This window comes from Vidua chalybeata, chromosome 1 (assembly GCF_026979565.1).
Source record: "Vidua chalybeata isolate OUT-0048 chromosome 1, bVidCha1 merged haplotype, whole genome shotgun sequence".
NCBI classification, from domain to species: domain Eukaryota; kingdom Metazoa; phylum Chordata; class Aves; order Passeriformes; family Viduidae; genus Vidua; species Vidua chalybeata.
In genome coordinates, this window is record NC_071530.1 from 32,327,827 (window position 1) to 32,336,949 (window position 9,123).

Sequence of the window (9,123 nt, forward strand, 5' to 3'; positions counted from 1 at the left end):
TTCTGCTGCTCTCAACGACTGTGGTGTTAGCAGAACCTGAAGACCTGTGAAATGCAAGTTCTTAATAGTGTTGTCTGATGTACCCTGGAGTGGGTTATTGCCCTGCCCAGGCAGCAGAGTAGATACAAGGACAATTCTTGAAGGAGAATGAGAGTTATGTATCCAGTAGACAGTGTTTCCAGTGTCTTGAAGCTCTGTAGAAGGATTTTTAAATGGTAATTAACACACTTCAAATTTTTATGCTGTGTTTGCATGAACTGTGGTAAATTGCAAGCTGTGCAAGTCCTACCAGCTGAAACACTGAATAAACACACAAGAAGCCTTGTGCAGTGTAAAAGTCACATGCAGTGTGAATCTGTATAGCCAGCACAACTCGGAGGATTTCTTTGTGTACAAGTGTTTCAGTTTCCAGGATCAATTTAAACTCCCTCAGGAGAGAAACTCTTCTGGAGCAAGTAGACTGAAGATGGTTTGGTCCAACTACTGTGATGAAGGCTGGGTTCAAAGAAAAAGCCCCTACTGGCCTCTGGATCAGGAGATGCAGGTAAATGCTGATGGAAGTAGAAGTCGTGTTATTTTAGAAACCTTTTTTTTTTTTTTCCTCATACAGCTTTGTTTAAAGTTCAAACCTGCTGTTGGGAAATGCAGTTCTGGTCCACAGCAACTTTTCTTCCTTATAGTTTAAGATAATTGTCAAAATGATGATTCCACAGAAGCAAAGGTAAGCTCCCCTTGAAGCTGGGAGCTGCTAGTCATAACCTAAGCTGGTTATGACTGGCAGGCACAGTAAAGGCCACAGTTTCCAACACATCACATGAAAGAAAGAAATATGTCAAAGTTATTCTGGTTGGACAACAGTATGTTTACACTAATGTCCTTTTCCTAATACTTTTTTGAAACATTTTGTTAACCAGAGCCTAACTTTATGATGTTATAGTGACTTTATTATATTACAGTGGCATGTCTTCAGAGCTGCTATGTTCTTGAGACATCTTTTGCTGTTGGGGCTTTGTAGTTCAGTCACTATGGCTTGATACACTTTGTATTTCAGTATTAATTCCTTAAATTTCCTCTACAAATGTTGCTATTGTAGATAGTGAGACCATTTTGGTGCTAGTGTTCTCTTGGAAGCACTGTTATTTATTTCATGGTGCCATTTGCAAGTAGCGTAATTGCTAATGTACATAAACTGAGGCTGAACATTTGGGTATTTTGTAGTGATTTGCCTTTTTCCCTCCAACTTAATAATAGACTTCCAGCTGTGTGTGCTGCAGATTTTCCCACTGTGTAACTATGAAAGGGCTATTCTTTAAAGATAGGATCAAAAATCTCACTCTTATTTATAGTCTTCTGTTCCTACTGCTGCAGACGAAATGGTGTGGAGAACTCGGGGAGATATTGGATACCAATGACTTGGTTTTTGAATGCCTCTTTTTCCTTCCTGGGTATTTTTGTTTCAGTGAAAGTGTCTCTTAAAAAAGGTTTTGAAGGGAAGCTTAATAAATACGGACTGGAACTTGCTCTAAGTAGCTCATCTGAGGCATACTTGGTAGTGCCTATACATACCACCCATACACTATTTCAAACACAAGTAGTATGTAGTATTAGCTCCTGCTGCTCCTAACTCTACCAGAAGTTACAGTTTTAGTCCTTTGCAAGAACACAGTATCAGGAAACAACCTGTTAGTGCTGTTAGGTGAGCCAAAATGCTGAATCTGGTTTATTGAATACTCGGTGCATTGAAAATTTCCTAGTCAGAGCGTGCTGACAGGTTGGCAAGTTGTGTTAGTATCTTAATACCTCAGGGCATTTATAAAGTTAATCTTTTGACATTATTATTTGCTTTTTGGCTCAACATCATGATCAATTTTTTTATCTTTTAAAAGTTACGTTTATGACTGTAATTTAATTGATGATAACTACAAATTATACTAGCTGCAAAGCAATAAATAAAAGAAATGCAAGTAGTATAATTTGGGACATGGTATTCTTAGTAGCCTGAGTCATGAATTTCATCATCTGCTGCAGTTAGTATAATTTTATGATTCATAAATCTATTCATTTCTTTTTTTAGTGTGTCATCAGATAAACAGCTCAACAGTAAAGCGGTAGAATTGTCTTGTCTCACCCCAGTTGTAGGAGAGAAGGTTGGTCTGATTGTTCCTATGTGTGGGTAGTAAATCTGTCTCTCTGACCTCTTAAATCTGCAAAACAGCTTCCTGTGCTTCAATGTAGCACTTGCTCGTTAAGGCATTCAGATTACCAAAGGACCACTACCTCTACCTAAAATTTATAGTTTGTACAAATTGTTTAGAAATGCATTTGTTCATTGGCTGGAGGTGACCTTCCACTACGGATCAGTGCACAGACACTTGCAGAGTGATCCTGGGCTGACTTAAGCAGGAAGCCACCAGCATTTGCTTAATGTTAAGTCAGTGTTACTGCAAAAGTACTGTCAGGCCCTCAAATAGCTGATGGCTCTAATTTAATTACAGAAAATATGCTTTTTCCTTTACTCTATGTGGATTCACTTACAATTTACAGTCCTCAAGTGGTGTGATGTGTTTTGGAATGTCCCCTCTTTCTAGGTGCCATGCCAGCCACAGTACCTGCCACCTACTAAACCTGAAGTTTGAAAAGCCCTAGAGAAAGGATCAGTCTTTAGATAGATAGGTAGGTAGAGATACATTATTAAATCAGAACTTGCCTTAATTCATGAGAATAACTTTGCTTTAGTAATGTTGCTTTTTCAGGAACTAGTGGTGAGAAGAAACAAGTTATGTGGCATATAAATATATGACCAGCATCTTTGAACCCATGGTCATTCATTATAAAAGCAGTATCCTCAGTTCACAAAATCACAGTATCAGTCAGGTTGGAAGGGACCACATTTGATCATCTGGTCCAACGTCCCTGCTCAAGCAGGGTCTTCCTAGAGCACAGGGCACAGGATTGTGTCCAGATGGTTCTTGAATATCTCCAGTGAGGGAGACTGTCTGGGCAACCTGCTCTAGTGCTCAGTTACCTGCACAGTAAACAAGTTCTTCATCTTCAGGTGTAGCTTCCTGTGCATTTGTTTCTGCCCATTGCCTCTTGTCCTATTTTTCAGCATCACTAGGAAGAGCCTGGCTCCATCCTCTTGCCATGCTCCTTTCAGATACTGATAGACACTGATGTATAAATGAGCTTCTGCTAAGGTAAATGCCACACAAGCTGAAAGTGCAGGGACACTGGCTCATGGCACTGTCTTGGCCAATTAACGACACAATCACAGCGTGACACGAAGAGGCAGCACTTTTCACTGACCCATAACCTGGGTTTTAAAAATGCTTGCCAGGGTCCCTCTCTGCCATGTGTCTGTCCATGTTAAGGACAGCTGAAACTATCCTGCCCTGGCATGCATACAGGTATGCATTTCAGTATTTGCATTTAGATTCCTCTGTGACTGCTGCTTTCTGGTTTTCATTTGATTCACCTACATCTCTGATCTGTGGGGCTCTGTGAAAAGTGCTTAGATTGTGCCATTGGAAAAGATATGTTAATTCTGGAATGGTCCAGGAACTATCAGCCACTGTGTATTTCTCCAAGTTTTCTCATTGTTTTTAGAAATCGTAGTGTGATAACTCACTTCCATTTGCATAAGTTGCTGTGCAAGATGATGCCACTTCTAAAGATTATGCAAAATCATGTATTTTGACCATGCACTGGTCATATTAGTAGACTAAAAACCAGATTAAATTAGATTTATGAAATTAAATGCCAAACAACTTCAGCATAAATAATTGGAGAAGACAGAATTTTTTAAGACTTAAAACATGTCTTCATGACTTCATTCATTCATTACTTCAATGCTATGTTCTCTCGTTTCAGTAAAATAACAGAGAAACTCTTTTTGGCCAAGGTACCTTTTCCAGATTTGAACATCAGTCATCAAGGAAGAATAAAAGCTCACAAGAGATAGTTTAGAGAGGAGTATAAGAAAGTCAAATGTCTGCAAACTTGGATCTGTGGGCTAGAAAAAAGACTTAGTAAAGAGAAGGTTTAATTCTTCAAAGAGGCAGAAATCTAGAACAGAGCTGTACAAAATGGAGTTGTTGCTCCTGCGTCTTTCCTTTGGGGATAAATGGATTGAATTTTACAGCAAAGGAAGTTAAGTTAGATGTGGCTTCAAAATGAGAATAGGTTTAGATCAGATAGTAGGAAAAAATTCCTTACTCTGAGGGTGGAAGAGATTACCCAGATAAATTGTGGATGTCCCATTCCTGGAGGTGTTCAAGGCCAGGTTGGATGGGGCTCTGAGCAACCTGGTCTAGTGAAAGCTGGTGGGTGTTTGAACTAGATGACCTTTAAGGTCCTTTCCAGCCCAAAACACTCTATGACTCTATGATATTAGGAGGAAAAACCCCATTCTGATTCAGCATAATTAAACTCTGGAGTGTATGGCTTTGTAGTGAGCTAATGTATCTCTCTGACAGAGTGTCATAGATATGTATAGTTACTATTTAGTGGGGGCTGGGCTGGAGAACTATTTTCTGTTCTACTTGGCTCTGTCTTTTGAAATTTTTTTTTAATGTATCACTTTGCCTTAAGCCATCACTATTTAGGTAGGTTGGTTTCAGCAAGAAAAAAATGTGTGAACTTGAAGTACCTTGAAGTAGGTAAATTAAAAAGAAGGAACCTGTGTCTTAAACTCTCTGTTGCAGATGGTAGGGAACAGAGACCTAGGTTAACTGCATGCAATTGAGATGTGTCAGCCCAAGGTAAAAAGTGGCTGACATTTTTCCTTTACTGGAAGCTGCACATGAGTTGCTTTGTACCAAAGGCAACCTGACATTTGCAGAGACCTGCAGTACTCAGATTAATAGGTTATACTTGCAAGGATGACTTCAACAAAGAATTTCTCCATTATAAGGTCTTTTTCAGTACACCTCTAAATCTGTTTTAAAAGTTTTTAATCTATTTTATGCAAAGGACTGCTGTCCTTAGCTTGTTGTCAAATCCAGTGCTGCAAGCAGCAACTCTCTTTTATGGCCAGAATGTTACTGGCAGATGATTAGCAAGATACTGAGCTTTGTTTGGATACAGGACTGAAGATACCCACAAGTGCCTCATCCTACTGACAACATTCTATTTAGAGTATGCTGCCTATATGTCTTTCACAGGGGAAGACCTGCCAGATAACACACTGCCCTCTGGTAAATTGTCATAGGGGTGGGCAGGAAACTGCATTTATGTCAGTATTTGTATGGGACCCACCTGCCTCCCAAATATCTGCTGTAAATAGGACTAACTTTGTCCCTTGAGAGTGTTTACCAGGATCTTACAGGCTGTTTTTATGCCTCTTATTTTTTTACAAACAGTACCTGACTACAAAAATAGTGTATCTTTCTATACAGGTCCTAATTTGCTGTTGATTTCCCTTTACTGTGCTTGTTTGGCATAACTGCTTCAGAGGTACTTACATTGATCCAGTCACAGCTGCCTTCAGACAGAGAAATAAGCAGCAGAAGGAGTGGAACTTCTGAGAAATGCACCTTCTGCTTTTGTTCAGCTGTTCCTGGTAGGAGTAATATTAATAATAGTACTCAAGTATGATGCAAGCAGACTTGTTTTTTAAAGGGAGCAAAGTGTTCCAGACCATTAGCTCATGCTGTATTTTTGCTAACAGCCTCTTTCTCAGGAAAACTGAAGATCAGAGGCTGAGGGGGAATCCTGAACCAGGAGAAGATAAAGAAAACTCACCTCACTCTTTGTAAGGTTGGAAGGGGCAGCAGGAGATTGTCTAGTCCTATCTCCTGTCCAAAGGAGGATCAACTACAGCAGGCTTCTCTGGACCATGATCAGTTGGGTGGTAAATATCTCCAAAGATGCAGACTTCAAATGTCTCCATGCAGTTTGTTCCGTTATTTGATCAGCTAGCTTGACAATAAAAAAAAACATTTTTCTTGTGTTTAAATGGAATTTCTTGCATTTCAGTTTTTGCCTTTTGTGTCTTTTCATTAAGAGTTTGGTTCACTTTGTTTTACACTCTCTTATCTGATATTTATACACTTCGATAATATCACCCCTGAGCCTTCCAATTTTCAGGCTGTGAGCTCTCCACCTCTCAGGACTGGCAAATCTCCCCCACCCACATAACATCTTCATGAATCTTTGTTTCATTTTCTCCGGTATGTCCGTGTCCCTTTTGTAGTTGTGAGCCCAGAACTGGACCTCGTGGTGCAGAGGACTCGCCAGTGCTGAGTAAAAGGGAAGGATCACCTCTCTCCACCTGCTGGTGAGTGGCACAGGCAGGTGCTTCCCCTCTGCCCCAGTAAAGGGAAGATCCCTCCTGAGATTTCTTGAAGGAGGTGTTTGGATGGGTTACTGTGCACTTGCAGAGCTGGGCATCTGTGTAAGTACTTGGAATGTGTTTGTGATCTTGGTGACTCATGGGGAAAAGTTTGAATCTGAAAATATTTGGTGTAGTTTAACTGGAAGGGAAACCTTTTCTTACTTGAATGACAAAGGACTGCTGAGGTGATCAGCTCTGTTGCAGGCACATTCAGCAGGGGATGTGGGGATCATGATGACTGGGGGACAGTTTCCTGGACTGGGAAAACCCCAAGCAAGCTCAAGGTCCCACCAGGAGCTGGCAGCTTGTGCTGGCAAATCATGAAGGGGAACAGGAGTAAGGATGACCACTCCAGAAAGGGCAGCCCTGGCTCTTTGCCCTTTCATCTTGGCATCTGAAATGCTAACAGGGCCATACATGCTAATATAATTACTGACCTCTGACACTTAAAACCAACCCAATCCCCCCATGGCAGCTCAGTGGTGGTGCTCCTGCTCGCCACTGCTGGATGGTGAATAGCAGAAACAGGGTCTGGTTGATGCAGGTTGAGAACCTTGCCTAAAGTGAAGCATCACCAGCATTTCCGTGATAAGCACCTTATTTTGGTTTCTAGTCTGTAATTTCATATTCTGAAGAACAGCAAGTCCTTGGAGGGCAGATGGGAAGTAGGTGGAGGGTGGAATGACCTGGGACCTGGGAAACTTGGTACTAGATAAGCGTCCTTTCTGCCATGTATTGCTGCCAGCTAAGTCCCACTAAGTACTGAGCCACTGTTCAGCTAAGGTCTTGCTGAAGATTAAGTATTCCTGTTCTCCAGCAGACAGGAAAGGGACAAGCTTTGAGTATTCCTATCCACCATAAATTCAACTGAGGAGGCAGTGCAAGGTGGGCAGTGTGCTCTCCAGCTGTGACCACTGAGAGATACAGCAGAGTGCTCTTTACTTTCTGAAGAGTCTCAGGCCTTGTGGCTGGTGTGTGAGATGATGAACCAAAGCCTTGATGTTCTCATTCTCTTCCATGTGTCATCAATGATGCAGATGCTTTCCATGGCAATCTTTTGCTGGGACTAATCATTATGGGTTGGAAGGCCAACTTTAGAAGTGTTTTGGATGTTGATAATCAGACTTCTAGGCCGAAATTGCTTTGAAAGCAGTAAAGAGCTGACTACTGTTAAAGCAGCTGTCCTTGAAAAGAAACCATCTGAATCTTTGTATAAGTCTCTTGGCTAAAAGTATGCTTGAAGTACCTGATACTTATTAACCTTCCTTCTATGAAAAAGTATAAGTATTTTGATTCCAATATCTTATTATTTATTAAAAAAAACATGGGTTTTTTGTAGTATATGGTCAATCAAACTCACTGACAGACCAATCATCTCATGACACTTTAATTGTTCTCCTTTCATTATGAAAATAAAGAACTCTGTGCAAAATCTCCTGCTATAAGGAAGGGCACACACATGTAATTATAGGATGCTTTTGGAGTTAAAAAAAAAAAAAGGAAATTAAATGACTAATACATTTTGCTGGTGGAATTGACAGCTGTAACAAACCTGCTTCTTTCATCAGCTGTAAGCTTTTATCCCTGCCTTGTACTAATGAATAAATCATCTTATTACATAAAATTACATTCTAATTGCTCCCGTGTCAGTCTATTTCAAGTTAGACCTAGGCAGTAAGGTTCCTTTGGTGCCTGGGTTTTCCCTTTCTGCTTGATTGCTGAGCAGTCACATTTAGAATGCCTAGGAATGGTCTTAGAGAAGAAAAAGTGGGAGAAGGCAGGATACAAAGGGAGAGCAGGACAAGAGAGGCTATAAAAGGGACAAGGAATGATGTAGGAGACATGAGAAAAACTTGAAGGAGCTGTTGAATGGAAGAGCCAAATGAAAAATACTTTAAAAAGCTAGTGGGATGTGAGTGGGAGGAGAGGGAAGATGAGTCAAAACTACGGCAAACCTTTTTGTGCTGTGCCTTGCGTGGAGCAGCTCGTGGGAGGTCTTGGTGTTGGCTAAACAGCCATGGCCATTTGTGTGACAGGAGCTTTTCCTCAAGCTCTGACAAGCTGTTATCATCTAAGTTCTCCTTTTCCTCTTAACTTAAAATGTTACCTGGAAAATATTAATTAGTCATTCAATACTGCAGAGTGAAGGGATGTATCCCCCTGCCCCTCCACATCTTCAAGTGAAATGATTGATTCTCAGATAAGAGAAAAAGGCAATTTCAGTAGGGTTTCTGTAGGAGAGAAAGTGTTTCCAAATTAATTGTAACTAAATGACTTGGAATTCATCCTTCAACCACCGACAGGCGGTATCAACTCTCATGTATCGATTTTGTTTAGGCTGATTAGAAAAAGGACAAAGTGCAAGTAAGACTCCCCTGAACAAAAACAAGTGCACCTGTGTAGAAATCATGCAACTTTAATTAATTTGGTTTAATAACTGATTTAATTGAGGCTTCCTGTTGTAGATAATGCATTTGGAAATGATGGTGCAGCTCCTAGATTACTGATGTAATTATTTGCAAAATGGAAAAAGTAGGACTCCTTGTTGCTCTTCTAAGACGTGCTAAAATGACACATAGAATTTTTGCTTTTTTTTTCTTTTCAGAGTGTGAGATTATCTTGCCTACCCCATTTTTTATGAAAGACTAGAGTACTAGAAGGATCATACATTATAAACAAATGAATTTGATTAACTGAAGCAGGGTGACTCTTTGTACTAGGACTGATTACAATTCTCTTTTGTAGGTTGTCTGTAAAATAGATTTATTTTAAAATCCTGGCAAATGGAA

At 40.3% G+C, this 9,123-nt stretch overlaps 1 long non-coding RNA gene across 2 annotated transcripts; it reads left to right on the top strand.

The window, feature by feature from the left end:
- The first annotated feature begins 274 nt into the window (after positions 1-274).
- LOC128795813 (uncharacterized) lies at positions 275-5,903 on the top strand. Of its 2 annotated transcripts, none has more exons than XR_008433640.1 (5): positions 275-544; positions 2,075-2,147; positions 2,589-2,673; positions 5,397-5,560; positions 5,669-5,903. It is a non-coding gene; the product is annotated as an uncharacterized LOC128795813 (long non-coding RNA). The 2 variants fall into 2 exon arrangements; XR_008433639.1 differs by lacking the exon at positions 275-544 and adding an exon at positions 638-721.
- Positions 5,904-9,123: the final 3,220 nt, after the last annotated feature.